Source organism: Patagioenas fasciata, chromosome Z, assembly GCF_037038585.1.
Source record: "Patagioenas fasciata isolate bPatFas1 chromosome Z, bPatFas1.hap1, whole genome shotgun sequence".
NCBI classification, from domain to species: Eukaryota; Metazoa; Chordata; class Aves; order Columbiformes; family Columbidae; genus Patagioenas; species Patagioenas fasciata.
The window spans coordinates 81,256,952-81,274,223 of NC_092560.1; positions in this window are offsets into that span (position 1 = coordinate 81,256,952).

A 17,272-nucleotide genomic window follows, 5' to 3' on the forward strand; every position below is an offset into this window, starting at 1 on the left:
AGTGAAGTTAAAGCTATCCTTTCAGCTTCAATGGCTTCAGGGTACAGGGACAGTGCAAGGTCCACTGGGAAGGGTGGGAAAATAAAAGATACAAGACATGACTGAAAGATAAAGAGAGGTTTAAGAAGGCAAACAAAATGTAAAGGTTGGTTGAACACCAAATAGTGTTCTGAACTGAAACTCAAAGTTAAAGTAGTTTTCTTGGAACTTCTTCCACAAATACATTATTTTATTAGTCAACACAGAGGGAAAAAAAAAAAAAAAATCCAGGAAGGTAGTTACAAATAATGGAGATTTGAGAATCAAGTGTTATATTAAATTAGTGGCTGTGATTTAGACAAGCAATTAGGACCAAGCCTCTGAAGGAATTTACATGCCAAGAGGCAGACTGTCAGGAGCATCTGTAAGAACACATCTTATCAGATTGGGCTCTTAAAGGCACATAACCACACAGAAATTCATGTGATGGTACCTACACCAGCTTTGGTTGGACTAGTTGTGGTACAGAAAGGTAATTACTCTGTCAGTCCAGCTAATTCTTACTGAGTTTAAGATGTATTTTCACTGAGTACCTGGTGTTGAGCATTGATAAGGATCACGGCTGAAAACATTTTGACTAGTTCAGCTAGAAGAAGACACATTCAGAGCAGGAGGAACTGTGATCTGCACATCAACGACAAGCTAACAAGCCACAGATCAGGCCAGCTGACGGACAGGAGATGGAGGATGTGCTGGAGGACACATAGCCCCATCTGGTGATATGCCCAGCTTGGCAAACAAAGGGGAAAAGTTGAGACCCTTTAACATGGCCTGGAGCTTGTCGAAACTTGTTCATCTTTCGCAATCACCACTTTCCCCCCGCCCAGACTTTCCTCTTCTCTGGGAGCTATAAAAAGCTCACCCTAAAACAGCACGGTGGAGGGAATACCAGTCTCATCGAGGGAATACCAGCCTACCAGCCTCACTGAAGGAAATACCAGCTCAGCCTCACTAAGAGAATACCAGCACACTGAAGACTCTCACTCTGAACCAGACATCAGAGGACGCTGTGTTCCTGACACCAGCATCCACTCCGTGGAACACCGAGGCTACACATCATTGTACAAATCCTGTCATCCACACTGTGGGGCCGTAAAAGACTGGATCCCTCACTCTTTTCTTTCTTCCTTTCTCTCTCTCTTTCCTTCTCTCCTTCCATATATATATTACTCTCTTTCTCTCTCCCTTATACCTTAGTTTTCCTTCCCTCTCTACCACTCTCCTTCCATTTTGAACATATAAGTATAACATCATCTTTAAGCTCTGTTGTTGATTTCTGGTTAGATTTCATATTATATCTACTGATGTTTGCCAATATATCGCTTGTAGTAGGACTTTCGCTGTTAATGTGTTGATAAGTTCTGTTATACTTTAGCCAAGTCACCATTTGCTGTAACCAATATTCCAACAAGTACTTTTAGTAAAATTCACAATTGAATTGGACCCCAGAGGTGATTGTCATTCACTTCACATAATCACGCAGAATTAACCCAGAGTTAACTCACACCTGGTCTCATCTGTTGAGTCAGGGCGCATGCCATGTCTAGAGTTAACTCATCCCTCATCTCATCAGTTGGGACTGGACACCTGACACTAACATCCTGCCCAAACCTCAACTAATTTCCAATGGGTGACCCAAACTGAATATGAAGCACTGCAGATATGAGTTCAAGATCAGTAGGTGCACAAGGTCCAGATCCCCACAAGGTGGCAAATTCTAAAGGGTTGGATCCCAACGGTACAAATACTACCTTCCTGGGTAGATTTTGAAGATCAAATAATTCAACTCAATCCAGTTCTTTAAGCAGTGGGTGATCTTGAAACTGTGGTTTCTCAAGAGACCTAGGAATCCACCCCTTAGAAAACAGTTCCCTCTCAGAATCTAAACAAACCCAGATCGAAAACACTCATGAGAATACTGTTGCAGGATCAGGGGAAAACAAACTTTGACTACTGTAGATTAATTGTGTATTCACAATGCAGTTTCAACTAGACTTAGTTTCTGGGCTGGACTCATTTTTTATCCAGCTGAGAAGACTCAATATGCCAAAAGGCATATTGTTTGACCAGTCTTCAATGTCTGTCCCTAAACAAGATTAATCATTCTCTGGAGCTATTTTTCTCCACTGATTATAGAAGGAGTTTTGAATAAATAATTTAATATTGAACATTAAACCTTCAATAATTTTGCTAGAGAAAGAGAACCCCGATTCTGGAATCCTGGTGCTGTCAAACTGCTGGGTCTAGTTATAGTTGTAGGTCTGGGACTTTGTATAGCTGTCCCTTGCTCAGATCTGTTTTTTCCTGGGCATTAATGTGTCCCCTAAGGCAACCACAAAGCCATCTGGTAAATAGTTCAGCCCCACCAGCTGCGTTTCTGGAGTGCTGCTGCTGCTGTGTTTGCTGGTGCAACAGCACTGTTAGAGACCTGAACTGGCCCACAGAGTCCTAGATCAGGTTGCCTCCTGTGCACCACTAACTTCTAATGTTGGTGGTAGAAACATATCTGTGACAGTGATTTACTCTTCTTTTGAGGCTTTGTTTCCATTAGTCTGTCCCCATTACTTACGGTGTTCTAACAAAGCAGAGTAAAAGTTTCCATGTCCTTTAATCTCATCATGAGGAGGGGCGAGCTTTATAATTTCTGTTCTCATTCAATGCTGAGAAGCAAGTGGATTAATGTAAACTGAAGAAGTGACCACTGTGTTGCAAGGCTGACACATCCCATATAAGTCTTCTCCCCTGTTAAACAAAGAGTCATCCATTCCCCAGCTAAGTCACAAAGTGATGTTGATTTTTTTTTTTTTTTTAATAAGCTATGAATCTTGGTGATACTTCAGTTGAAAAATGCACCCTCTGAACAGATGGAGGAAAAATCTTTCACTGAAAATATGTCCCTATCGCTTTAACTGATGTGTAATGTTTTTTTGTTGGGAAAGAACCTGTTGAATATGTAAAAAGGTTATTGTTCTGCCGTTATCGGTATACCATTATGAAATTATAGAGTGATTCAGAATGAAATAAAATAAAGTTCACAAAATGGTTGGGTCATTGTTTATGGTGGCAAATTGACTGTTCTTAAACCAGCTGCTTTCAATAGTAACTGGGCTGCTTTTCTTCAGTGCACTCCTTTTTGGTTCTGAGTAAGGAGCTGGGAAACAAACAAACAAACAAACAAATGAACAAACAAACAAAACAGAAGAATCAGGAAAATGGTGAGTGGTAACTGAACTGTTCTTCCCTAATTTTCTGTCTAGTTTTGATGTCAGTATCACCTAAGCAGGTTTGTATCCTTAATGGAAAGAAAAAAAAAACAGTGATAAGGAATTCGTGTGCATTCTAAATGTAATTTATTTTATTTATAAGCCTAACATGAAACAGTCAAACAGCAAGCAAGATAATCTATTCCTCTTGGAATCTCAGCCCTGTGTTAAGTTTCTAGGAAGTTATTTAACATCCAGAGATAAATCTAAGCAAGACCCCAAGAAGGAGGACAATACTTTCTGATGCTTTTCGGTCTTCTTGCTCCTTCATGTCCCTTTATGATATCTCTACCTAATTCCAACCTAACAATATTTATATCTCCTCCAGAGAATCAAACTTTTTTTCAACTAAGTGCAGGAATTTGGAAGAGTACACTGATACATGCCTCTTATCTAAGCGTAAGTATCTTCAGTGCAGGTAGCTACACTTGAGCTAATCACTCTAGAGTCACTCTGCAGTTTATGGAGAAAAATAGCTGCTTGTAGAAGCAATCTGTTACAATCTATCTAGTTGTCAGGATGGGGGGCTGTCTGAATAGAAAACAGCTTTGCAGAAAAATAGCTATTTCTGCTGGACAAGAGGTTGAGCAGAAGTCACCAATGTGCCCATGCAGTGAAGGTGGACAGCTGGGCTGTGTGACCAGGAGACAATTAGGGGAGCAGAGTTTGAGAGATTCCAGGAAGAGGTGGTAGAGGTGGGAAATTCAGTTTATTTAACCTTAAGAGAAGGTTAATCTGGATATTACTGCTCTCTGCAACTACCTGATGCACTGAAATCTGAGTGGAGGTAACAAATGCCAGTGGGATGTGGGAAATTTTTGTGATATATTTTGAAAAAATTCTGGATGGTGATGAGGGTGGTCAAGTATTTAACAAGTTGTCCAAAGGAATGGTGAAATCTTCTTTACTGGAGATGCTCAATGCTCAGCTGGACTATGCACTGAGAAATCTCATCTAATTGGGCATGCTTTGAGTTCTGGTTTGGACTAGAGACATCTATAAGTCCCTTCCAACAGACCTGAATCTATTATTTGTTCCCTACAAGTATGTATGGACTTTGTAATTATAAAAAAAGCCAAAAGGTGATAAAGAAAATACTCATATCTGTATCTATTTTATGTATAAATCCCACTTTTAGTAATGGCTTTTGCAACTGCTTCCATCACTGTACCTTTCAAAGCCAAAATTAAATACTTTTTTTATCTCTACATTTATTGGTATGCTATTTAACTGTCTGCCAGTGTACAGGTTTATCATATCATGAGTGCATCTATACCACTTTAAACATCTCTGTTACTGGTGTTTATTGTATTTGTTAGTCAAACATAATTATCTTAACAAGACTACAAACAGAGAAAACCTATTGTGGTTGATACATAGCCATTTTTATTTAACCAAGCAAGAAAGAAACAAAATGCTCAAAAGGAGCAAAGCACTTCCTAACACACAGGGCTACCCCACCTCCTCTTCTTCCTTCTGAAGAGTTTATAGCCATACATTGCAGCACTCCAGCTGTGTGAGTCATCCTACCATGCTTCTGTGATTGTAACAGTACAATAGTTTTCATACTTTAGATGGCTTCCATCTCATCCTGTTAGTTGATTGTGCTGCATGCATTGGTGTAGATGTACCTCAGTTAGGTTATTGATCCTTCCACCGTTTTTGGAGGTGAAGTCCTAATGCCTACGTGACCATTCTTAGGTACCATAGAATCACAGAATCACAGAATGTTAGGGATTGGAAGGGATCTCAAAAGATCATCTAGTCCAATCCCCCTGCTGGAGCAGGAACACTTAGATGACTCTACACAGGAGTGTATCCAGGCAGGTTTTGAATGTCTCCAGAGAAAGAAACTCCACAACCCCCCTGGCCAGCCTGTTCCAGGCTCTGTTACCCTCACTGAGAAAAATTTCTTCTCAAATTTAAGTGGAACTTCTTGTGTTCCAGTTTGTTCCATTACCCCTTGTTCTATCATTGGTTGCCACTGAGAAGAACCTGGCTCCATCCTCGTGACACTTACCCTTTATATATTTGTAAACATTAATAAGGTCACCTCTCAGTCTCCTCTTCTCCAAACTAAAGAGACCCAGCTCCCTCAGCCTTTCCTCATAAGGGAGATGCTCCACTCCCTTCAGCATCTTTGTGGATCTGCACTGGACTCTCTCCAGCAGTTCCCTGTCCTTCTTGAACTGAGAAGCCCAGAACTGGACACAATATTCCAGGTATGGTCTCACCAGGGCAGAGTAGAGGGAAAGGAGGACCTCTCTCCACCTACTAACCACCCCCCTTCTAATACACCCCACGATGCCATTGGTCTTCCTGGCCACAAGGGCACAGAGCTCATGGTCATCCTGCTGTCCACCAGGACCCCCACATCCCTTTCTCATACTCTGCTCTCCAACAGGTTGTTTCCCAACTTATACTGGAACCTGGGGTTGTCCCTGCCCAGATACAAGACTCTACACTTGCCCTTGTTACACTTCATTAATTTTTTCCCCACCCTCCAGCCTGTTCAGTTCTCTGGATGGCAGCACAGCCTTCTGGTGTGTCAGCCATTCCTCCCAGCTTGGTGACATTGGCAAACTTGCTGTTAGTACACTCTATTCCATCATACAAGTCATTGATAAATATATTGAATAGTACTGACCCTTGAGGCACTCCACTAGATACAGGCCTCAAGTGGACTCTGCCCCGTTGACAACTACTCTCTGGCTTCTTTCCTTCAGCCAGTTCACAGTTCATCTCACTACCAAATCATCCAGACCGCACTCCCTCACTTTAGCTGTAAGGGTGCTGTGGGAGACTGTGTCAAATGCATGTACTTTCATGGTTTCTAACACATTGAAAACTTTTGTGTCTTTTCTGGTACATGGTTCTCCATCCCCTACCTCCTCTGAAATGGTAGACCAAAGCATTTCTCTAGTACACTGTTCACTGAAATCTGTCTTGCCACCCCCAGGCTTATCTCCAGTGAACCTGGGTTTACCCCTTTCTCCCTTCAAATCTTGTTTAAAGCTTTTTCAATGATCCTCGATGACTCCTGCGTGAAGATCCTTTTCCCCTTTAAGACAGGTGTTCCCTGTCTGTCACCAACAGACTTGGTGTCATGTAGACCAATCCACCACCAAAAACCCCAAAACTTTGTCAATGACAGCAAACTCTGAGACAGGTGTTGATCTGCTAGTTCTTCCTCTTTCTTCCCTCATCATTCTCTCCAACTGGAAGGACATAGAACACTACTTGTGCTCATGATCTTTTGACCTGTTGTCTCAAGGCCCTGAAGTCTCTCTTGATTGCCCTCAGACCTCTCGTTGCAGCTTACTCACTGCCTACCTGAAAAATCAAGGTTGAATAATAATTTGAGGACTGGACCAGGGTAGGAAACTTTCTCCCCACATCTTATACTCAGGCCCCGATGAGGCAACAGAATTCCCTAAGAAGCGGGTCCAATCTGCATAATTTGGTCTCTTGTTCACCACAGAAGAGAGACTCGTATAAAGAAGACCCATCAGTTTTGTTTTTTTTTTTTATAAAGACAGTTTTGATGCAGTGCATAAGACAATTTAACCTCAGTGACACCTTCAAGCTAGTTGAACTATCCTCATTGTTGTTTGGTTCCACTTGAAAATCCTTACACCTATCACGCGAGGCCACCTGGGAAGATGAGGTAGTGTATGGGAATTGTGCAAGAAAGGTGAGGAGGCTAATTGTAAATATGTTTAAGCAACTGCATCTGGGTTGTAGAAAAAGCACATACATTACACTAATTGTTTTACTGACCTTGTATGCTTAACAAGTAGAACCTGTGTTAGATAACATAGACCTATGAGAAACTCTAAGACATCTTATGCTTATCATTATACCTGAGATTCCTGATTTGTTGTGAGAAAGAGCACAAGGCTGTGCCTACTTGAAGCCTTGAAATACAGGTGAACACAACAGGCCCAGTGGTCTTCTGTGAGGGCTGAACTCTGCAGTGTTTGCATCCCCGCTTGTGTCACCTCCACCCAGGAGCTTAGGTACTACTTCAGAGATCCTCCAGTTGCAAGTTAACTAAAATAAAACTTACTCTTTGCAAATACATTTTTGGCCTTTGGCTCTTCTTGCAACGTGCCTGTGTTGGTTCACACAGGTAATCCCAGAGGAGATGCTTCTACCGTGTCATGCAGCAATTTGTCACCATTGTTCTCTATCCCTTAAGTTACTGCATTCAACTATGTGGAGAGAAGATTGAGAATCCTCCGTATCATGCATCTTGTCTGCCGGTTGGGCCTGTCCCAGGGAATGAGCGGACTGATTCCAGTAGTCCGTCTCTCTCTTGCATTCGCTGATATTCCTCAACATACCTTCCCTGGAGCTCTGTCACTGGGTGGAGAAGTTCTCCTACCTGGGTGCACCTCCCACAGGGATGCTCACTGCTGCCATCCATTACTGGGACTGGTACCATCTCGTACTGGTCTGCAGGGCAGACCCTGCAGCCTCACACCTCGGTGACTACATATTCCCACCAGAGCTATGCCCGGGAAACTGCATCACCTGTGGTGGGTGTAGAGCTTAGAGAAGCTGTGGCCTTCCACCAGGAGAATGATTTAATCTTCGCACAATGTGCTCCTAAGATGTTGTGGGATGCTGTTGGTGCTACAATTTGATGTCAGTTCAAGGGGAGACAGGGCTCCCCAAAGCACTGGGTGTGGGGGGGGGAGTATATTAAATACAAGTAACCAGGTCAAGATTTACAGGCACTGAAGTTTCTAAGTTTCTTACAGAGTTGGACATGTTGAGGCCAACCTTAATGGGGGCTTGTCTGGTGTTGTAGCCCTTCCCTTGGTTTCGGGTTTCTAGTCACTGAACTAGAATAACTATTCATATGACTGTGACTAGCAAGAAATGCTTCAAGGTGCATAAAATAAGTGTATGGAAGGACACTGTTTTCCTCAGAAACAAATGAGATTCCTGTGGGACAGATCTTTGCATTCATGATTTAGAGATTTGGCACAACCTTGAAACACAACTTCAGCTTTTGAAAATCTACATTTTCAGTTATTTCAAAATCAGAGAGCAGTGAGAAATATTTATTCGAAAAGTTTTAGCAATGCATTCTTTTTCATTTTGTGATTGCCATGGCTTCTTTCCATTCGACAAAACTATTATAGGAAACAGTTGTATTGGGAAAATAGCATTAATAGCAGAAAATATTTACAGATCACTGTGTACTCAATTGTTAACAAAACATGATTAAAAAAGGCTTTATTCTGTTGGTTGTGGAAACAAAGCCAATACTACATCCACCTCCTGCTTATATTGAAAAGACAGATTAAAAGAAAATTCCTAAAATTAAAATGTAAATCCATATTTAGAACACTATGTGCCTTAAAACTTTTCAACACTTCACAGGTTCCCCACAGAATTGGCAATAGCGTTCTTGAAATTGGTACAGTACAGGTTTAAGTGCATTCCTTCTTTTCTAGGTAGACTGTGTCATTTCCACAGTCCATCTAGTGGACAGTTCTTCCATGGTAGATGCCTTGAAGCTTATATCTGTCTTCAAAATAGCTACATAATATTTTTTTTGAGGAAGCACTATTTTAAGAAAAACTCATCAACACTTATATTCCAGTCATGTCATTCTGTTTCTGTTTCTGTTTCTGTTTCTGTTTCTGTTTCTGTTTCTGTTTCTGTTTCTGTTTCTGTTTCTGTTTCTGTTTCTGTTTCTGTTTCTCTGTTTCTGTTTCTGTTTCTGTTTCTCTGTTTCTGTTTCTGTTTCTGTTTCTGTTTCTGTTTGTTTCTTACTATTATTTATTTAGTTGTTTACTCATTTTTAAGGTCAGACTCAACTTTCATTGATTTTCATATAATTCTAAAAATGAAACGTGTTTTTTCTCTCTTCCTAGATGCTTCTTTTATTTATGGCTATTGTAAGAAACATCAAGGATGTGAAACATTTCTCTTTTTTCTGGGATGTAGCTTATAGAAAGAAAAAAATTAAACTCCATATATATACGTGAGTTAGTCACCTTAGGTTCCTTTGCTTTCAGTTTAGGACAAGTCAGGCTAGGTTGCAGTTCATGTTGTGCTTTCTGGACAATGAAAATAGATCTAATTAATCATTCTTTTCAAATGTCCATTCCTCTCCATTGACTTTGTTAAACATCAGAAGTCATACTGAACCTCTGTATGTTCAATCCTGTGTCGCCTTGTTCAGAATGAAACAATTTCACTTTGAATATTTAATATCTAATCTATTTTTTTTTAATGTGACATTGCAACGGGAATAATAAACATAAAACATTGAGCATAAAAAAATCCTAAACTGCATTGGAATTATGCTTCAATATTTCACTCCATTTCAACAGTACAATAACATCCTTTTCTCCTCACACAAGAGTAGGTCAGAACTAGAAAGGATGACAGAAGACAGTTGCAGCACAGAAGCTTTCTAACAGCAGGTCCAAGTTAGAAATAATATAAATAAGGTCTCAAATTTCTCTGTTCAGCTGAAAAGCAATTCCTTTGCCAGAAAATATTCTTTAATACCTGCCATCTGTTGGTAATATTTTTTGTTGACTTTGAATTAAGCACTGCTGGCTGTAAAGGATTGATTCTTGAATTTAGCAATCCATAACAGACTGGACTCCTTACTAGTTCTTTAGAAGTGACTTGTTTGGTTGTTTTTTGTTTTGTTTTGTTTTATGTCATTGGATGCAAATATTGTAATGGACTTCTTAAAACAAAGTTGAACATTTCTAAGTAGTTTTTTCGTAAGTCAGAAGTGTTGAGTTCGTGAACATGATTTTTACCTTAAACAGAGCAATAAGTGACCTGTACTTCCAGAAAGTGCAACTCTCCTATCTGGATTTAATTTTGCCTTTGCAAAATAAATAGATTAATTGTTTTGTCATTTCCTAAACATTAAAACAAACAAACAGGTGTTGTTTTCAAATAAAACAAAGACTCTAAAGGAAACATTTCAGTGGCAATCTTGATTTTTTATATTTTTCTTTTAGTAACTCAAAACAAACCCATTTATTTTCAAATGAGGATGAGGTAACAAAGGTTTCCTGAAAAATTGGAGAAACAACCCCAAACTGTCATTTTCAGAAAACAATTAACAACACTTAAAGAAAGGAAATAAAACTGCATGATACCAATTCCATTTCCTTCAACACTCTCACTCATCTGCTGGCCACACAAAACTCTGTCAGCTGCAAAAGCCAAAACACTCACAGCACAAGCCAGAAGTGTGGCATACGAGTCCCAAATTACTTGTTAAAACTGGGTAAGAGGGACCTCCAGGCTTGCCTTGTGTTCTGGATTTTGCCATCTTAAAGTCAACATGTCGATCAAGTATTTTGTTCCTTTGTGTTCTGCTGATAAAAATTTTTGTGGTTTGCAGGGGAAGTCTAATTTTTTAGGTTTAATTAATGTTTTTAGAATATGTTACATAGACAATTCCTTCCAAATGTTTTAATATGATTTCTTAGTGTTATTGTCACTGATAATATATTCCTTTATCAGCTGCTTTTCAGTTCATGTGTTCAACACATCCTGTTTTTCATGAAGCTTGTTTTTCAACACCCAATGTTCCTGAAACCCCTAACCGCAGGTCTGATTTTTTTTTTATATAATTTTTGTTATTATTCCTTTTTAATAATGGAGGTTGCTTGAATGGATTATTCTAGACGTGGAAAGAGTTTTCAAGATTCCAAGCCAGGTATTTTTGAGACAATATTACCAAAAAACTTAAACTAAGTTTTCACTGAGGTGAGTATCTAACCTAAAATTGTGATAATTTTATTTTTAATGATTTTCTGTCCATCCATCATCCCTATAGTTTGAGGAAAATTTCCACATGAGTAGTGAGCTGTATATCTGTTCACATGTGTCATATTAATATCTGCAAACAGGTGACACATTTTGAGACAGCCTTTTCTAGACACAAATTTAATTGCCTTGGATGCCTTTGGATATTTGTACAGATGGATGAAACACATGAAAGTGTTTTCCCAGGTTGAAATTCCACCTACATAATTTGAGCTACTTAAAAATCAGTTATCTGGTCTAAATTAACTCATACGGCTCCTTATTTAGTCCCTTCTTGAGAGCAACTCATGCCATATGAAGATCTGTCTGAGACATGCAGGTTGAACTGACCTATCAAGGTCTTTTCCTTAGTGGGAAAATATTTTCACCAAATTATTAAGTAATTTTTAGGTGCATAAAACTTAAAGATGATCTCTACTTTGGGGTGGCTTTGAGACGTTTGGCCTAAAAGTCAGCTTGGATCTTGTAATCAACTTACTTGGTGAAAAATAACTTTCTGATAAATACAGTTTTTAACAAGACATGCTATGAGGCTCTTTCTCCTTAGGAAGTAGCATTCACAAGAGAATATACAGGTAACATTTTCATAAAGTATATTTAAAAGATACAGTTGAGAAGTTCGACCAAAATAAATTCCAAGGTTAAGAAGCAGCAAAACAGCTTAGACAAATCTGCTTGAGCATTTGTGTTTAATCATGGGAGGTATTTAAGAGGATGTAACTTCAGACTCTACTTCTCTGTACCAAGGCAAATACAGATAGAAAACAGGTTTTGCAGAGAGGTGGGTGAAGAATGGAAACAGGGAGCTCGCTTGTTTGCTTATTTATTTTTTAAGTCATTTTTATTATAGTTGAAAACTGTTTGATCACTCTGCAGACTTCAGAGATTCTCTTTGAATATTTAGTCCTAAAGGTTTACTCGGAAGTTGAAATCAATTTACAGGGTGGATAGTACACAAAAATAACTTCTCTCTGGTACACTCGGTCTTTTAAATAACATCCTCTATGAGGCACTAAAGCTTTAATATCAACAATATCCCTGAAATGAAGAGAGCTAAAAAACAAAACATGGAGAGCAGAAACTGCTATCAATTCCATTCACAGTGGTAGAATGACTCTAATAGCAGAGATGTTTATGAGTCATAAATTACCATTTATAAATGCAGTGTTTAGCATTCATTTCAATGGACAACATATGGTAGCAACGTTTCTAAATAGCTTGAACTGATAAATAGGCCAGTGAAGTGGCTCAATTTGTTAAAATGCTAACACATTAACAACTGCATGCGGTGGTGGTATGTCTGCATCCGTAATACTGTCTGCCTGCTTAGGCCTTATGGAAATAGACACTTGCCTTGAATTTATGAACTGGCACAGTCAGTCTATTTTTCATAATGATTCATGAGGAATCACTGTTTGTAGACTGGGTGATCCATCTATGACTGTGTTAACCTCAGTCCTAGCACGTTATATAGCATGACCACTTCCCACATGTTTTAGTCCTGGTGCCTTGTTTTGAGAGACTGCCTGATTTCTTAGGGATGTTTGAATGTTATATTTCGTCCTTTTAAAGGAGTTATACAGTTATTTGAACCTGATCATTGTTACAGTGAGACTGATTATCACAAACTGTTCAGTCAAAGACTTATGTGAGGTCACCTCTGTTCCTGTCACAACTGTGGTGTTATATGCACATCATTTACAGCTGCTTCTTTTTTCACCTTATGTAATTTTCGTCTAAATACATAAAAATTAAAAAAAAAAGCAGTCCTAGGTCTCAAGAAAATAAAAATATGCTAGCGACTGCTAATTATAGTAACACAAAATTTGACTAGCCGTTATGGGAACTTTGGGTTAGTTTGTTTCCATTTTATCTATATCTAATTAGCTTTCTTTGGTCATGCAAATAAATTTTGAAAACAGTCTTGACACTTGTATAAAACCAAAGTAGCCCCTCAGGCTCCAAAATATAGCGCAAATTGGTAGGTGCAGAGGCTTTAGCACAGATGAACAATAATTACCTGGGAAACTCAACATAGTAGTTTCTTCTTTTTTCTTGTTCTTGTTCCTTTTCCTTCTTCTTCCTTTTCTCTTTTTTCCTATCTGTCTTTTTATTTTACCACAATTAACAATCACCTCCAATGTATGACTAGCTCTTGTAAAAGAAGAACATGGTCCTTCATAGTTTCCTTTTTTCATTGCTGGTCATGGAACTACAAAATCACAGTGCTTTTCTATGATAGCTTAATAATATATGTGCTGCGGTTTATGAAATCAGAAACAGAAAAGAACAGTTTTCTGCATCCTGATAACATCATAAAGAACTTCTTTAGTCTGTTGTACAGTTCAAGGTGGTGTAAAAAAAGGGTTATTGAGTGTTCTTTGGAAAGAGACTGTCACCTGGAACACATGGGTGGGATTTCTATTATCCAGGAGAAACATCTACAGTGGAGACCTCTGTCTCCCAGCTTGCTAGGGAAAGAATAATCTCATTCTAAAGTGGATTAATAAACCAGGTCAGGTGAATTTCTCTTAATCAGCTACAAAGACAGTCTAAAATTTAGGTCAGGTATTAACTAAGCACTTATTCATTTTTTCTTACTGAGATTTTTATGCTGATAGTGTTCTGTTTTGGGATGAGAATGCTTTAACAACAACAACAGCTGCAAAAATGATAGCAGGAATGGTGATGAAGATAGTGATAATGATGATAATGATGGAGAGATAGACGCATCATAGGCAAACTGGACCCTATTACATTAGGTATCATGGAAACTTTAGGGGTTAATCAAACATGATAAGCTAAATCAGATATGGAAAAAACACACTAAACACATTAAGCACACTAAAATATGTGTTTATTCTTCATATTCAAGGATGGGAAGAGAAGTTGAGTACATTATTGCAATCACTTGATAGAGTCTCTGGTTCCATTTGGATTTCTAATATGGAAACTGTTGGTATCTAATCTCAAGATGAATCAACCTAAAGACCTCTGACCATGTCTACATAGTATTCTTCAAGAAGACTGGCTCTGTTAAACTTGTTTTTTCAACTTTTTCCCATGAGGGGCTGAAAGGCTAGGGTTTATTGAGTGTTAATGGTTTCAAAACCTTGGAATATGTAAGGATTGGATGAGCCATTGATTTTGAAGCTGTAACCATTTGAGAAAAAACACTGTTCAATAGCTTAAGGAAACAGCTTAGATAGATAGTGTTCTAATCTCAACTGCTAGACAGAATAAAATGAGCAGAATTCAACCATTCATACTGGAATTACTAAAGAAAGCAATGAAGATGTAAATTTTGCTATGCAAGTATCTACAGACTGCTCTTTATATTTTATCTTACATTTAAAATAATTCCTGTGGAAATCCCAAACCTTCATGAGTGGTTACTGCTAAGGTAAGTGAATCAAACAATATTTGAGGATGAAAATTTGCAAGTGAGGAAGAGGAATCTGTGTTTGACCATGTCCAAGTTCAAGCATGATCTGAAAAACACCAATATATGGTAACATGCTCTGAAAGAAATATTACCTTCAAATACAAGCTTCTCAGCAAGCTAGATACCCTCACCAGCTTGATGTCCAGAGAACCCGAGCAGGTTTACCTTTAAACACAGCCTTTAGGAGTAATAGCTGGTCAAGACCTAAAAATCATACTCTGAACAACTGATCTAAAACCTGTCAGTATGAAGCATTTGGAAGTGTATTTTATTTAAGAAATCTCTATATCTCTTAATATTGTAGTTATATTTTTTGTTCATGGTTGCCAAAAGGTCAAGATAGGATCATCTTTGCTGATCATATGTGCCTCAAGGTGGTGCAGAGCTGAGCTTAACCCAAATGTGTGATCAGGAGCAAATGGCTACAGAAACAGGACTTCTCTCTCTTTTATACTTCATAGATTACCCTTATAGAGTCCTTTCACATTGGCATAACAGCTTTACCACTATATAGCTCATTAGTTCTTGTTATTTCTTAACTGAACAGCTGTGTAAAACATGTTTAATTTATGCCCAGCTTAGGACTGAAATATATTCTCCATAAAAGTTTAAAGAGGAAAAAAATAATATTAAAAATATTCCCTCCAGCTTAACGTCACTAACAAATAATGAACTTGTTTATCATCCCTATTTTATGTCTGATACTTCAGGCATTTCAGAGCCCCTTTCAGACTATTATCTACTGCCCTTCAAACCCTTCATGTTGTTATCCTCTCTTTTATATCAGTAATAGGTTTTAAGACTCATAGTAATGAATGCAAATATATTACAGTTTTAGGCAATAAAATTGTTCTTTAGCAGTTAACTACACTCTTTGCAACAGTGAAAAGCATTTTAAATTAGCAGTTGGAGAAAACTAGGACATTGGAACACAAAGACAATATAAGACTACAGCAATCTATTGGTTGTTACCTAATGGAAAAGTTAGTTCATTAATGCATAAGTCAGTTGTTGATTACAATGGGCTGCCATGTGAATTCTGACCCCTGTCTAATGTCTTATTCTCGGCTGAAATGGTTTTCTAGAATTCTTGTATAGAGTTATTCATAAGTTTTAAAGAAAGGAGATTTTTTTTTTTTTTCCTGTGGCATTGAGAAGGACATTTGTCTAGAAAATCATTAACTATTTTTTTTCAGCTTCCCAGAAATCTCTATCTGTAGTAACATCTCCGCCCCAGTTCTAGGAAGGATCTGAGAATGTGCTTATACATAGATAAGCTTGATAAAGCAAAAGGAACTACCTATCCAGCTCCTTAGAGAAAAGTAGTCCATCCAATAAGATAATAGTCTTGAAGTCATAAAGCTGGATTCAATATTGCTATACACTGGGGAACTGATAGGTGATCTAATCAAAGATATTTAAATCTACACTGCTTAACAGAGAACAGCCGTCTCCAAGTTAGCATTACTCTGAGGTGGTGTGTCCATGAAAAAAAACAAACAAATGAAAAACTAAAAAACCCACTAGTGCTACACTATGCGGGAGCTCTATTTCGGGGGTCAAAGCAGCATTACAACTTTAGGATGATGCTGTGCCCAGGCTAAATAAGCCCTGCTTACAAGCAAGCTCAGCTGGCAGTAATTCAGATCTCTCGGTACTGTGCTTCATTGCACTGTGCAGATCTATAGCCCAAGATCCTAAAAAGAACAGAACTCTGTGGGAATTAGAAACCTACTCTAAATGTGTTTAAGTTCCCTTCTGTAAATCAGGGATAATAAATAACACTTTCAACTTTGTGATGGCAAGAGCAAATACATTAAAACTAGGGAGCTACTAAGTTTCTATCACACTGAGGGTTATTTAGTTCTGTTTCTGTGATGGATGGATGAAGTTCAGCATATGTGTTAATTCTTTCCTTGAACATAGTCAGTGTTATTGGAAACTCTCTTCATAACTGGTCTGTCAGTGGTTGATCTGTTTCCCAGACTGTAATGTTCTATAATATTTTTTAGTGGGAAGATGCATATGAAGCAGCTTTTGCTTCATTTCCTTTTGAAGACATCATGCTGATGGATGTTTTAATTCAAAAGCCAGTGTGTTCTTAAAGAAGTACTCCATACTCAGACTCCAAATCTTGTCACTATTGCCTGTTTAATATCTCCTAAATGTGCCTTTGTTTTTCCCTCTACCTTTATTGCTGGAAATAAAACTAGCTTAGTCATCACTTCCATTGATTACTGTTCTGCCTCCCTTGTTGGTCTTTCAGTTCTTCCACTCATACTACAAAAGCAATCATTCATCTTCCCTGTGCTGAGACTTAATTCTGTGTAGCAATACATCTATTCTGTGTATACTTTTGTTTGAATTGTTACTTTCTGTGAAAAAAATGTGGTTTTCATTAATAAAGACCTTTCTATACAGATAAAATATTTTATTTAAATAGTATTTGTATTGAAAACAAAATTTGCCTTCTATTTTGCTGCGAAACTTAACAAATAAGGGGGAAGGAAGGAGGAAAGGAGGGAAGGAGGGAGGGAGGGAGGGAGGGAGGGAGGGAAGGAGGAAAGCAGGGAAGGAGGGAGGGAAGGACAGAAGGAAGGAAGGAGAGAAGGTGGGAAGGTGGAAAGGTGGGAAGGAAGGAAGGAAGGTGGGAAGGAAGGAAGGTGGGAAGGAAGGAAGGTGGGAAGGAAGGAAGGAAGGAGGG